We start from the raw sequence: 10,993 nt of genomic DNA, 5'->3' as shown, positions 1-10,993 counted from the left end.
CTTTGTGAAATGATGTTGAGCAGCACCGGAGATATTAAGATGAGCGAGATGCAACACTGCGCTCTCACACGGTCACACACAGTACTTAATCACGTCCACGGTTTCGCTTCACGCTGTTCACAGTGTGGTAGTCAGGGCAAGAAAAGAGCCTAGAGAGTTGAGCCTCTACTTCAACGCTCTTAGTTGTTGTGGAAGTTGACCCACTCTGCCATTTACTTTCTGTATTTACATCATCATCTCTCTGAGTCTACCTTGAATAAACCCAAACTGCCAACCCTGCTGGGTCTGTCTGGTTGTAGTACTGACAGACTGTCTTGTCTCTGTCTGTCTGTCTGTCTGTCTGTCTGGTTGTAGTACTGACAGACTGTCTTGTCTCTGTCTGTCTGTCTGTCTGGTTGTAGTACTGACAGACTGTCTTGTCTCTGTCTGTCTGCCTGTCTGGTTGTCGTACTGACATACTGTCTTGTCTCTGTCTGGTTGTAGTCCTGACTGACTGTCTTGTCTCTGTCTGTCTGTCTGTCTGCCTGTCTGGTTGTCGTACTGACAGACTGTCTTTTCTCTGTCTGTCTGGTTGTAGTACTGACAGACTGTCTTGTCTCTGTCTGTCTGTCTGTTTGGTTGTCGTACTGACAGACTGTCTTGTCTCTGTCTGTCTGTCTGTCTGGTTGTCGTACTGACAGACTGTCTTGTCTCTGTCTGTCTGGTTGTAGTACAGACATACTGTCTTGTCTCTGTCTGGTTGTAGTACTGACAGACTGTCTTGTCTGTATGTCTGGTTGTCGTACTGACAGACTGTCTTTTCTCTGTCTGTCTGGTTGTAGTACTGACAGACTGTCTTGTCTGTCTGTCTGGTTGTCGTACTGACAGACTGTCTTGTCTCTGTCTGTCTTGTGTCTGTCTGGTTGTGGTCCTGACAGACTGTCTTGTCTCTGTCTGGTTGTAGTCCTGACAGACTGTCTTGTCTCTGTCTGTCTGGTTGTAGTACTGACAGACTGTCTTTTCTCTGTCTGTCTGGTTGTAGTACTGACAGACTGTCTTGTCTCTGTCTGTCTGGTTGTAGTACTGACATACTGTCTTGTCTCTGTCTGGTTGTAGTACTGACAGACAGTCTTGTCTGTATGTCTGGTTGTCGTACTGACAGACTGTCTTTTCTCTGTCTGTCTGGTTGTAGTACTGACAGACTGTCTTGTCTGTCTGTCTGGTTGTCGTACTGACAGACTGTCTTGTGTCTGTCTGGTTGTCGTACTGACAGACTGTCTTGTCTCTGTCTGTCTGTCTGTCTGTCTGGTTGTAATACTGACAGACTGTCTTGTCTCTGTCTGTCTGTCTGGTTGTAGTCCTGACCGACTGTCTTGTCTGTCTATCTGGTTGTAGTTTTGACAGACTGTCTTGTCTCTGTCTGTCTCTGTCTGTCTGTCTGTCTGGTTGTTGTCCTGACCAACTGTCTTGTCTGTATGTCTGGTTGTCGTACTGACAGACTGTCTTGTCTCTGTCTGTCTGGTTGTAGTACTGACAGACTGTCTTGTCTCTGTCTGGTTGTAGTACTGACAGACTGTCTTGTCTGTATGTCTGGTTGTCGTACTGACAGACTGTCTTTTCTCTGTCTGTCTGGTTGTAGTACTGACAGACTGTATTGTCTCTGTCTGTCTGGTTGTCGTACTGACAGACTGTCTTTTCTCTGTCTGTCTGGTTGTAGTACTGACAGACTGTCTTGTCTCTGTCTGTCTGTCTGTCTGTCTGGTTGTAGTACTGACAGACTGTCTTGTCTGTCTGTCTGGTTGTAGTACTGACAGACTGTCTTTTCTCTGTCTGTCTGGTTGTAGTACTGACAGACTGTCTTGTCTGTCTGTCTGGTTGTCGTACTGACAGACTGTCTTGTGTCTGTCTGGTTGTCGTACTGACAGACTGTCTTGTCTCTGTCTGTCTGTCTGTCTGTCTGGTTGTAATACTGACCGACTGTCTTGTCTCTGTCTGTCTGTCTGGTTGTAGTCCTGACCGACTGTCTTGTCTGTCTATCTGGTTGTAGTTTTGACAGACTGTCTTGTCTCTGTCTGTCTCTGTCTGTCTGTCTGTCTGTCTGTCTGTCTGGTTGTAGTCCTGACCGACTGTCTTGTCTCTGTCTGTCTGTCTGTCTGTCTGTCTGAAGTCCTGACAGACTGTCTTGTCTCTGTCTTGTCTCTGTCTGTCTGGTTGTAATACTGACAGACTGTCTTGTCTCTGTCTGTCTGTCTGGTTGTAGTCCTGACCGACTGTCTTGTCTGTCTATCTGGTTGTAGTTTTGACAGACTGTCTTGTCTCTGTCTGTCTCTGTCTGTCTGTCTGTCTGTCTGTCTGGTTGTAGTACTGACAGACTGTCTTGTCTCTGTCTGTCTGTCTGTCTGGTTGTAGTACTGACAGACTGTCTTGTCTCTGTCTGTCTGTCTGGTTGTAGTACTGACAGACTGTCTTGTCTGTCTGTCTGTCTGGTTGTAGTACTGACAGACTGTCTTGTCTCTGTCTGTCTGGTTGTAGTACTGACAGACTGTCTTGTCTCTGTCTGTCTGTCTGTCTGGTTGTAGTACTGACAGACTGTCTTGTCTCTGTCTGTCTGTCTGGTTGTAGTACTGACAGACTGTCTTGTCTGTCTGTCTGTCTGGTTGTAGTACTGACAGACTGTCTTGTCTCTGTCTGTCTGGTTGTAGTACTGACAGACTGTCTTGTCTCTGTCTGTCTGTCTGGTTGTAATACTGACAGACTGTCTTGTCTCTGTCTGTCTGGTTGTAATACTGACAGACTGTCTTGTCTCTGTCTGTCTGGTTGTAGTACTGACAGACTGTCTTGTCTCTGTCTGTCTGGTTGTAGTACTGACAGACTGTCTTGTCTCTGTCTGTCTGGTTGTAGTACTGACAGACTGTCTTGTGTCTGTCTGTCTGGTTGTAGTACTGACAGACTGTCTTGTCTGTCTGTCTGGTTGTAGTACTGACAGACTATCTTGTCTCTGTCTGTCTGGTTGTAGTACTGACAGACTGTCTTGTCTGTCTGGTTGTAGTACTGACAGACTGTCTTGTCTCTGTCTGTCTGGTTGTAGTACTGACAGACTGTCTTGTCTGTCTGTCTGGTTGTAGTACTGACAGACTGTCTTGTCTCTGTCTGTCTGGTTGTAGTACTGACAGACTGTCTTGTGTCTGTCTGTCTGAAGTCCTGACAGACTGTCTTGTCTCTGTCTGTCTGTCTGTATTCTGTGGAGAATAGAGGAACTAGTTCTGCAGTTTGTCTGTCTGCTATCTCTCTGTCTGTATGTATTCTGTGGAGAATAGAGGAACTAGTTCTGCAGCTTAACTCTTGGAGTTGTTAAGTGTTTGAGTTTCAGAAGCTTCCAGAAGAACATTCAGCACATTCCATACTGCTACTGCAGTCAATTAGACACACGCACGTGAACATACACACCCGCACGCACGCACACACAAACACAATTAAATCAACCACATAGACTACACTCTAAAGACAGTACATTGGGAAAGTATTCAGACCCCTTGACTTTTAACACATTTTGTTTTACGTTACAGCCTTATTCTACACACAATACCCCTTAATGACATCACAATACCCCTTAATGACATCACAATACCCCTTAATGACATCACAATACCCCTTAATGACATCACAATACCCCTTAATGACATCACAATACCCCTTAATGACATCACAATACCCCTTAATGACAACACAATACCCCTTAATGACATCACAATACCCCATAATTAGATTGATGAGGAAACATTTTTGTTTAATCCATGTTAGAAAGGCTGTAACGTAACAGAATGTGAAAAATGGAAGGAGTCTGAATACTTAACGAATGCCTCCTAAATGATCAGAGCTTCTCTCTCTCCGCTGTCCTCTCATCCCCACCTCCTAAATGACCAGAGCTTCTCTCTCTCCGCTGTCCTCTCATCCCCACCTCCTAAATGATCAGAGCTTCTCTCTCTCCGCTGTCCTCTCATCCCCACCTCCTAAATGACTAGAGCTTCTCTCTCTCCGCTGTCCTCTCATCCCCACCTCCTAAATGATCAGAGCTTCTCTCTCTCCGCTGTTCTCTTCTCTCTCCCTCCCACTTCTCTCTCTCCGCTGTTCTCTTCTCTCTCCCTCCCACTTCTCTCTTTCCGCTGTTCTCTTCTCTCTCCCTCCCCCTTCTCTCTCTCTCCGCTGTTCTCTTCTCTCTCCCTCCCACTTCTCTCTCTCCGCTGTTCTTTTCTCTCTCCCTCTCCCCTTCTCTCTCTCCGCTGTTCTCTTTCTCTCCCTCCCACTTCTCTCTCTCCGCTGTTCTCTTCTCTCTCCCTCCCACTCTCTCTCTCCCGTTCTCTGTCTCTCTCCCTCCCCCCTTCTCTCTCTCCGCTGTTCTCTTCTCTCTCCCTCCCACTTCTCTCTCTCCGCTGTTCTCTTCTCTCTCCCTCCCACTTCTCTCTTTCCGCTGTTCTCTTCTCTCTCCCTCCCACTTCTCTCTCTCCCTCCCCCTTCTCTCTCTCCGCTGTTCTCTCTCCCCCCCCTTCTCTCTCTCCGCTGTTCTCTTCTCTCTCCCTCCCCCTTCTCTCTCTCCGCTGTTCTCTTCTCTCTCCCTCTCCCTTCTCTCTCTCTGCTGTTCTCTCTCCCTCCCCCATCTCTCTCTCCTCTGTTCTCTTCTCTCTCCCTCCCCCTTCTCTTTCTCCACTGTTCTCTTCTCGCTCCCCCTTCTCTCTCTGCTGTTCTCCTCTCCCCCTCCCCATTTTCTCCCACCCCCACGCCTATGCCTCCATCTCTAGTTTTACTGCACTGGGGACATTTTCCTTTGGTAAAGCAATATTACCCAAGAGGCATTGCTCCTCCTAACGCCACACCCTTAAGTTTCAGAATACTGCAGGTTTATTCTTTAAAGATTTTGTGTTGTTGTATTAAATAACGTTTAATATATTTATAATGTTTTTATATAGTAGGGTTTTAGTTACTTTGACCCCGTTTTCTCCCCAGTGTCATGTAATATGTAATACTTATCTGGTTTTCAGTGGAACTGCGGGGTGGCTGTTAACTGTGTTCTGCAACAGGTTATAATAACATGGATTCATGTGTGTGTGTGTGTGTGTGTGTGTGTGTGTGTGTGTGTGTGTGTGTGTGTGTGTGTGTGTGTGTGTGTGTGTGTGTGTGTGTGTGTGTGTGTGTGTGTGTGTGTGTGCGTGTGTGTGTGTGTGTGTGTGTGTGTGTGTGTGTGTTCTCTGTCCTCTAGAACCTGCGTGTGCGATGTAGTGAAGGAGTAGAGTTCTACACTCGCTCGGCTCAGAAGGTTCGAGGTTCTCTCAGTCAGAGATACATGCTGGTAGATGGAGACAGAGCTGTGACTGGATCATACAGGTACCCTGACCCCTGACCCTCTCAGTCAGAGATACATGCTGGTAGATGGAGACAGAGCTGTGACTGGATCATACAGGTACCCTGACCCCCGACCCCTGACCCTCTCAGTCAGAGATACATGCTGATAGACGGAGACAGAGCTGTGACTGGATCATACAGGTACCCTGACCCCTGACCCCTGACCCTCTCAGTCAGAGATACATGCTGGTAGACGGAGACAGAGCTGTGACTGGATCATACAGGTACCCTGACCCCTGACCCTCTCAGTCAGAGATACATGCTGGTAGACGGAGACAGAGCTGTGACTGGATCATACAGGTACCCTGACCCCTGACCCTCTCAGTCAGAGATACATGCTGGTAGACGGAGACAGAGCTGTGACTGGATCATACAGGTACCCTGACCCCTGACCCTCTCAGTCAGAGATACATGCTGATAGACGGAGACAGAGCTGTGACTGGATCATACAGGTACCCTGACCCCTGACCCTCTCAGTGATGCATGCTGGTAGACGGAGACAGAGCTGTGACTGGATCATACAGGTACCCTGACCCCTGACCCTCTCAGTCAGAGATACATGTTGGTAGACGGAGACAGAGCTGTGACTGGATCATACAGGTACCCTGACCCCTGACCCTCTCAGTCAGAGATGCATGCTGGTAGACAGAGCTGTGACTGGATCATACAGGTACCCTGACCCCTGACCCTCTCAGTCAGAGATACATGCTGACCCCTGACCCTCTCAGTCAGAGATACATGCTGATAGACGGAGACAGAGCTGTGACTGGATCATACAGGTACCATGACCCCTGACCCTGTATGTTCTCTCTCCTCAGCTTCACGTGGTCGGCGTCTCGTCTGGACCGGAACCTGATCACGGTTCTGAGCGGTCAGGCAGTAGAGACATTCGACAAACAGTTCCGTGACCTCTACATGACCTCTAGGGGTGTGTCCTCGCCAAGGTTCCGCTGGAGGAGGAGCCTATCCCTGACCTCACCCCCATCGCCACCCCCGCCCGGTCTCCGCAGCCGTTGCTAGGAAACTAATCAACCCTAAATACGCCCTAGTTACGTCACAGGCTAAAGCTAACAATGCTAGCCCAGCTAGCTCTGCTAACGACTCTAGCAACAAGAACTCCACTACCCAAAATCCACTGGGACGGGTTCTAAAGCCTGCCAGAGAGCCGGTGGAGGCCCCGCCCCTCCACCCAGGACTAGCCAATCTGGAGAAGGCGTACCTGATCCCATACCTGCCCACCTGGCCGGAGCCAGACCCACCCCGCGACGTGATTGGCTTCATCAACGTGAGAGACGCGTCCCGCCCCCAACAGGTTTGTTACTCTCTACTGTTCCCCTCTCTCCTCACCCTAATCCTCTCTCCTCACCCTTTCTCCTCACCCTCTCTCCTCACCCTAACCCTCTCTCCTCACCCTCTCTCCTCACTCTAACCCTTTCTCCTCACCCTCTCTCCTCACCCTAACCCTCTCTCCTCACCCTAACCCTCTCTCCTCACCCTAACCCTCTCTCCTCACCCTAACCCTTTCTCCTCACCCTAACCCTTTCTCCTCACCCTAACCCTCTCTCCTCACCCTAACCCTTTCTCCTCACCCTAACCCTCTCTCCTCACCCTAACCCTCTCTCCTCACCCTAACCCTCTCTCCTCACCCTAACCCTTTCTCCTCACCCTAACCCTCTCTCCTCACCCTAACCCTCTCTCCTCACCCTAACCCTCTCTCCTCACCCTAACCCTCTCTCCTCACCCTCTCTCCTCACTCTAACCCTCTCTCCTCACCCTCTCTCCTCACTCTAACCCTCTCTCCTCACCCTAATCCTCTCTCCTCACCCCAACCCTTTCTCCTCACCCTAACCCTCTCTCCTCACCCCAACCCTTTCTCCTCACCCTAACCCTCTCTCCTCACCCCAACCCTTTCTCCTCACCCTAACCCTCTCTCCTCACCCTAACCCTCTCTCCTCACCCTAACCCTTTCTCCTCACCCTAACCCTCTCTCCTCACCCTAACCCTTTCTCCTCACCCCAACCCTCTCTCCTCACCCTAACCCTCTCTCCTCACCCCAACCCTTTCTCCTCACCCTCTCTCCTCACCCTAACCCTCTCTCCTCACCCTCTCTCCTCACTCTAACCCTCTCTCCTCACCCTAATCCTCTCTCCTCACCCTAACCCTTTCTCCTCACCCTAACCCTTTCTCCTCACCCTAACCCTTTCTCCTCACCCTCTCTCCTCACCCCAACCCTTTCTCCTCACCCTAACCCTTTCTCCTCACCCTCTCTCCTCACCCTAACCCTTTCTCCTCAACCTAACCTTTTCTCCTCACCCTAACCCTCTCTCCTCACCCTAACCCTTTCTCCTCACCCTAACCCTCTCTCCTCACCCTAACCCTTTCTCCTCACCCCAACCCTCTCTCCTCACCCTAACCCTTTCTCCTCACCCCAACCCTTTCTCCTCACCCTAACCCTTTCTCCTCACCCTAACCCTCTCTCCTCACCCTAACCCTTTCTCCTCACCCCAACCCTTTCTCCTCACCCTCTCTCCTCACCCTAACCCTTTCTCCTCACCCTAACCCTTTCTCCTCACCCTCTCTCCTCACCCCAACCCTTTCTCCTCACCCTCTCTCCTCACCCCAACCCTTTCTCCTCACCCTCTCTCCTCACCCTAACCCTTTCTCCTCAACCTAACCTTTTCTCCTCACCCTAACCCTTTCTCCTCACCCTCTCTCCTCACCCTAACCCTTTCTCCTCACCCTAACCCTTTCTCCTCACTCTCTCTCCTCACCCTAACCCTTTCTCCTCACCCTCTCTCCTCACCCTAACCCTTTCTCCTCACCCCAACCCTTTCTCCTCACCCTCTCTCCTCACCCCAACCCTTTCTCCTCACCCTCTCTCCTCACCCTAACCCTTTCTCCTCAACCTAACCTTTTCTCCTCACCCTAACCCTCTCTCCTCACCCTAACCCTTTCTCCTCACCCCAACCCTTTCTCCTCACCCTCTCTCCTCACCCCAACCCTTTCTCCTCACCCTCTCTCCTCACCCTAACCCTTTCTCCTCACCCCAACCCTTTCTCCTCACCCTCTCTCCTCACCCCAACCCTTTCTCCTCAACCTAACCTTTTCTCCTCACCCTAACCCTCTCTCCTCACCCTAACCCTTTCTCCTCACCCTAACCCTCTCTCCTCACCCTAACCCTTTCTCCTCACCCCAACCCTTTCTCCTCACCCTCTCTCCTCACCCTAACCCTCTCTCCTCACCCTAACCCTTTCTCCTCACCCCAACCCTTTCTCCTCACCCTAACCCTTTCTCCTCACCCTAACCCTCTCTCCTCACCCTAACCCTCTCTCCTCACCCTAACCCTCTCTCCTCACCCTAACCCTTTCTCCTCACCCTCTCTCCTCACCCTAACCCTTTCTCCTCACCCTAACCCTTTCTCCTCACCCTAACCCTTTCTCCTCACCCCAACCCTCTCTCCTCACCCCAACCCTCTCTCCTCACCCCAACCCTCTCTCCTCACCCTAACCCTCTCTCCTCACCCTAACCCTTTCTCCTCACCCTCTCTCCTCACCCTAACCCTTTCTCCTCACCCTCTCTCCTCACCCTAACCCTTTCTCCTCACCCCAACCCTTTCTCCTCACCCTCTCTCCTCACCCCAACCCTTTCTCCTCACCCTAAACCTTTCTCCTCACCCTAACCCTTTCTCCTCACCCTAACCCTTTCTCCTCACCCTAACCCTTTCTCCTCACCCCAACCCTCTCTCCTCACCCCAACCCTCTCTCCTCACCCTAACCCTCTCTCCTCACCCTAACCCTTTCTCCTCACCCTAACCCTTTCTCCTCACCCCAACCCTTTCTCCTCACCCTCTCTCCTCACCCTAACCCTCTCTCCTCACCCTAACCCTCTCTCCTCACCCTAACCCTCTCTCCTCACCCTCTCTCCTCACCCTAACCCTTTCTCCTCACCCTAACCCTCTCTCCTCACCCTAACCCTTTCTCCTCACCCTAACCCTTTCTCCTCACCCCAACCCTCTCTCCTCACCCCAACCCTTTCTCCTCACCCTAACCCTCTCTCCTCACCCTAACCCTCTCTCCTCACCCTAACCCTTTCTCCTCACCCCAACCCTTTCTCCTCACCCTCTCTCCTCACCCTAACCCTCTCTCCTCACCCTAACCCTTTCTCCTCACCCTAACCCTTTCTCCTCACCCTCTCTCCTCACCCTAACCCTCTCTCCTCACCCTAACCCTCTCTCCTCACCCTAAGCCTTTCTCCTCACCCCAACCCTTTCTCCTCACCCTCTTTCCTCACCCTAACCCTCTCTCCTCACCCTTTCTCCTCACCCCAACCCTTTCTCCTCACACCAACCCTCTCTCCTCACCCTAACCCTTTCTCTTCACCCCAACCCTTTCTCCTCACCCTCTCTCCTCACCCTTTCTCTAACACATGCAACATGTGTAGGACCTGACTGATAATGTTTCTGACTGTTAACAGGTCCACCTCCAGAGAAGTCAACAGTTTGAGACCAGCCAGGCCATCAGGTTCAGCTCTCCCTTCAGCCTGCCTGAGAACCCCCTACCTGAGACTGCTACTCTACGGAATACACAGCACGACAAACACACAGCTGATACGCAGAACCCTGATACGCAGAACCCTGATACACAGAACCCTGATACACAGAACCCTGATACTCAGAACCCTGATACTCAGAACCCTGATACCCATGATACACAGAACCCTGATACACAGAACCCTGATACACAGAACCCTGATACCCAGAACCCTGATACACAGAACCCTGATACACAGAACCCTGATACACAGAACCCTGATACACAGAACCCTGATACCCCTGATACACCTGACATAAACCCCTCCGCCCCTCCAGTCCCTAAACCTCGCACCCTGCAGCTCCTCATTAGCCCTGCCCATTCTCACCAGCCTGGCCAACCACAGGTCAGCCTGGTCCCCAGGACCGAAAGCCAATCAGGGACACCGCCTGCCTCCATCAGCCAATCGGAAACACTGGTGGATACCAAGTCCCGCCATGGGCAGAGAGACGAGAAAGAGGAGGAGGAAGGGTTTGAGGAGGAGTGGCTAGAGGAGGAAGAGTGGCTGGAGGAGGGGCTAGAGGGGAGGCGGGGCAGCAGTAGTCATGACGATAATGGCAGCACCACGGCGCTATGTGACCAGACTCCCAATAACACATCGGCTGACGACTTATACTACGAGTGCAACGAATCAGACCCCACAGAATCCTCGCCGGTGGCCAATGGGTTAACAGCAGAGTTGGGCCGGGTTGGCGAGGGTCATCGTCATGGAAATGGGGTCAATGTGATGGCAAGGTTCTCCCAGAGCATGCTGGACCTTCGGCCTCACAGCCAATCAGATGACAGGGGAGTTCTAATGAGCCAATCACAGGACCGAAGGGGTCAACAGACACGCCCTCAGCCACACAGACACATTGGACAGGTGAGACACCGTGGTTGAATAACCCTCACTAGGAGAGGACCAGATTAGACCTAGGGGTCAACAGACACATCAGACAGGTGAGACACCGTGGTGTAATAACCCTCTCTAGGAGAGGACCAGATTAGACCTAGGGGTCAACAGACAGGTGAGACACCGTGGTTGAATA

At 51.3% G+C, this 10,993-nt stretch overlaps 1 protein-coding gene and 1 pseudogene across 3 annotated transcripts in view; one reads left to right on the top strand and one right to left on the bottom strand.

Annotated features, from left to right (window-relative positions):
* The window catches only part of slc5a10 (solute carrier family 5 member 10), a 111,754-nt gene that overhangs the window by 28,585 nt on the left and 72,176 nt on the right, over positions 1-10,993 (bottom strand). The window lies entirely within an intron of this gene.
* The window catches only part of LOC135535929 (protein FAM83G-like), a 54,069-nt pseudogene that overhangs the window by 8,147 nt on the left and 34,929 nt on the right, over positions 1-10,993 (top strand).

This window comes from Oncorhynchus masou, unplaced genomic scaffold, assembly GCF_036934945.1.
Source record: "Oncorhynchus masou masou isolate Uvic2021 unplaced genomic scaffold, UVic_Omas_1.1 unplaced_scaffold_532, whole genome shotgun sequence".
NCBI classification, from domain to species: domain Eukaryota; kingdom Metazoa; phylum Chordata; class Actinopteri; order Salmoniformes; family Salmonidae; genus Oncorhynchus; species Oncorhynchus masou.
Note: the sequence above shows the minus strand (reverse complement) of the source record. Positions and strands in the feature narration are given on the sequence as shown.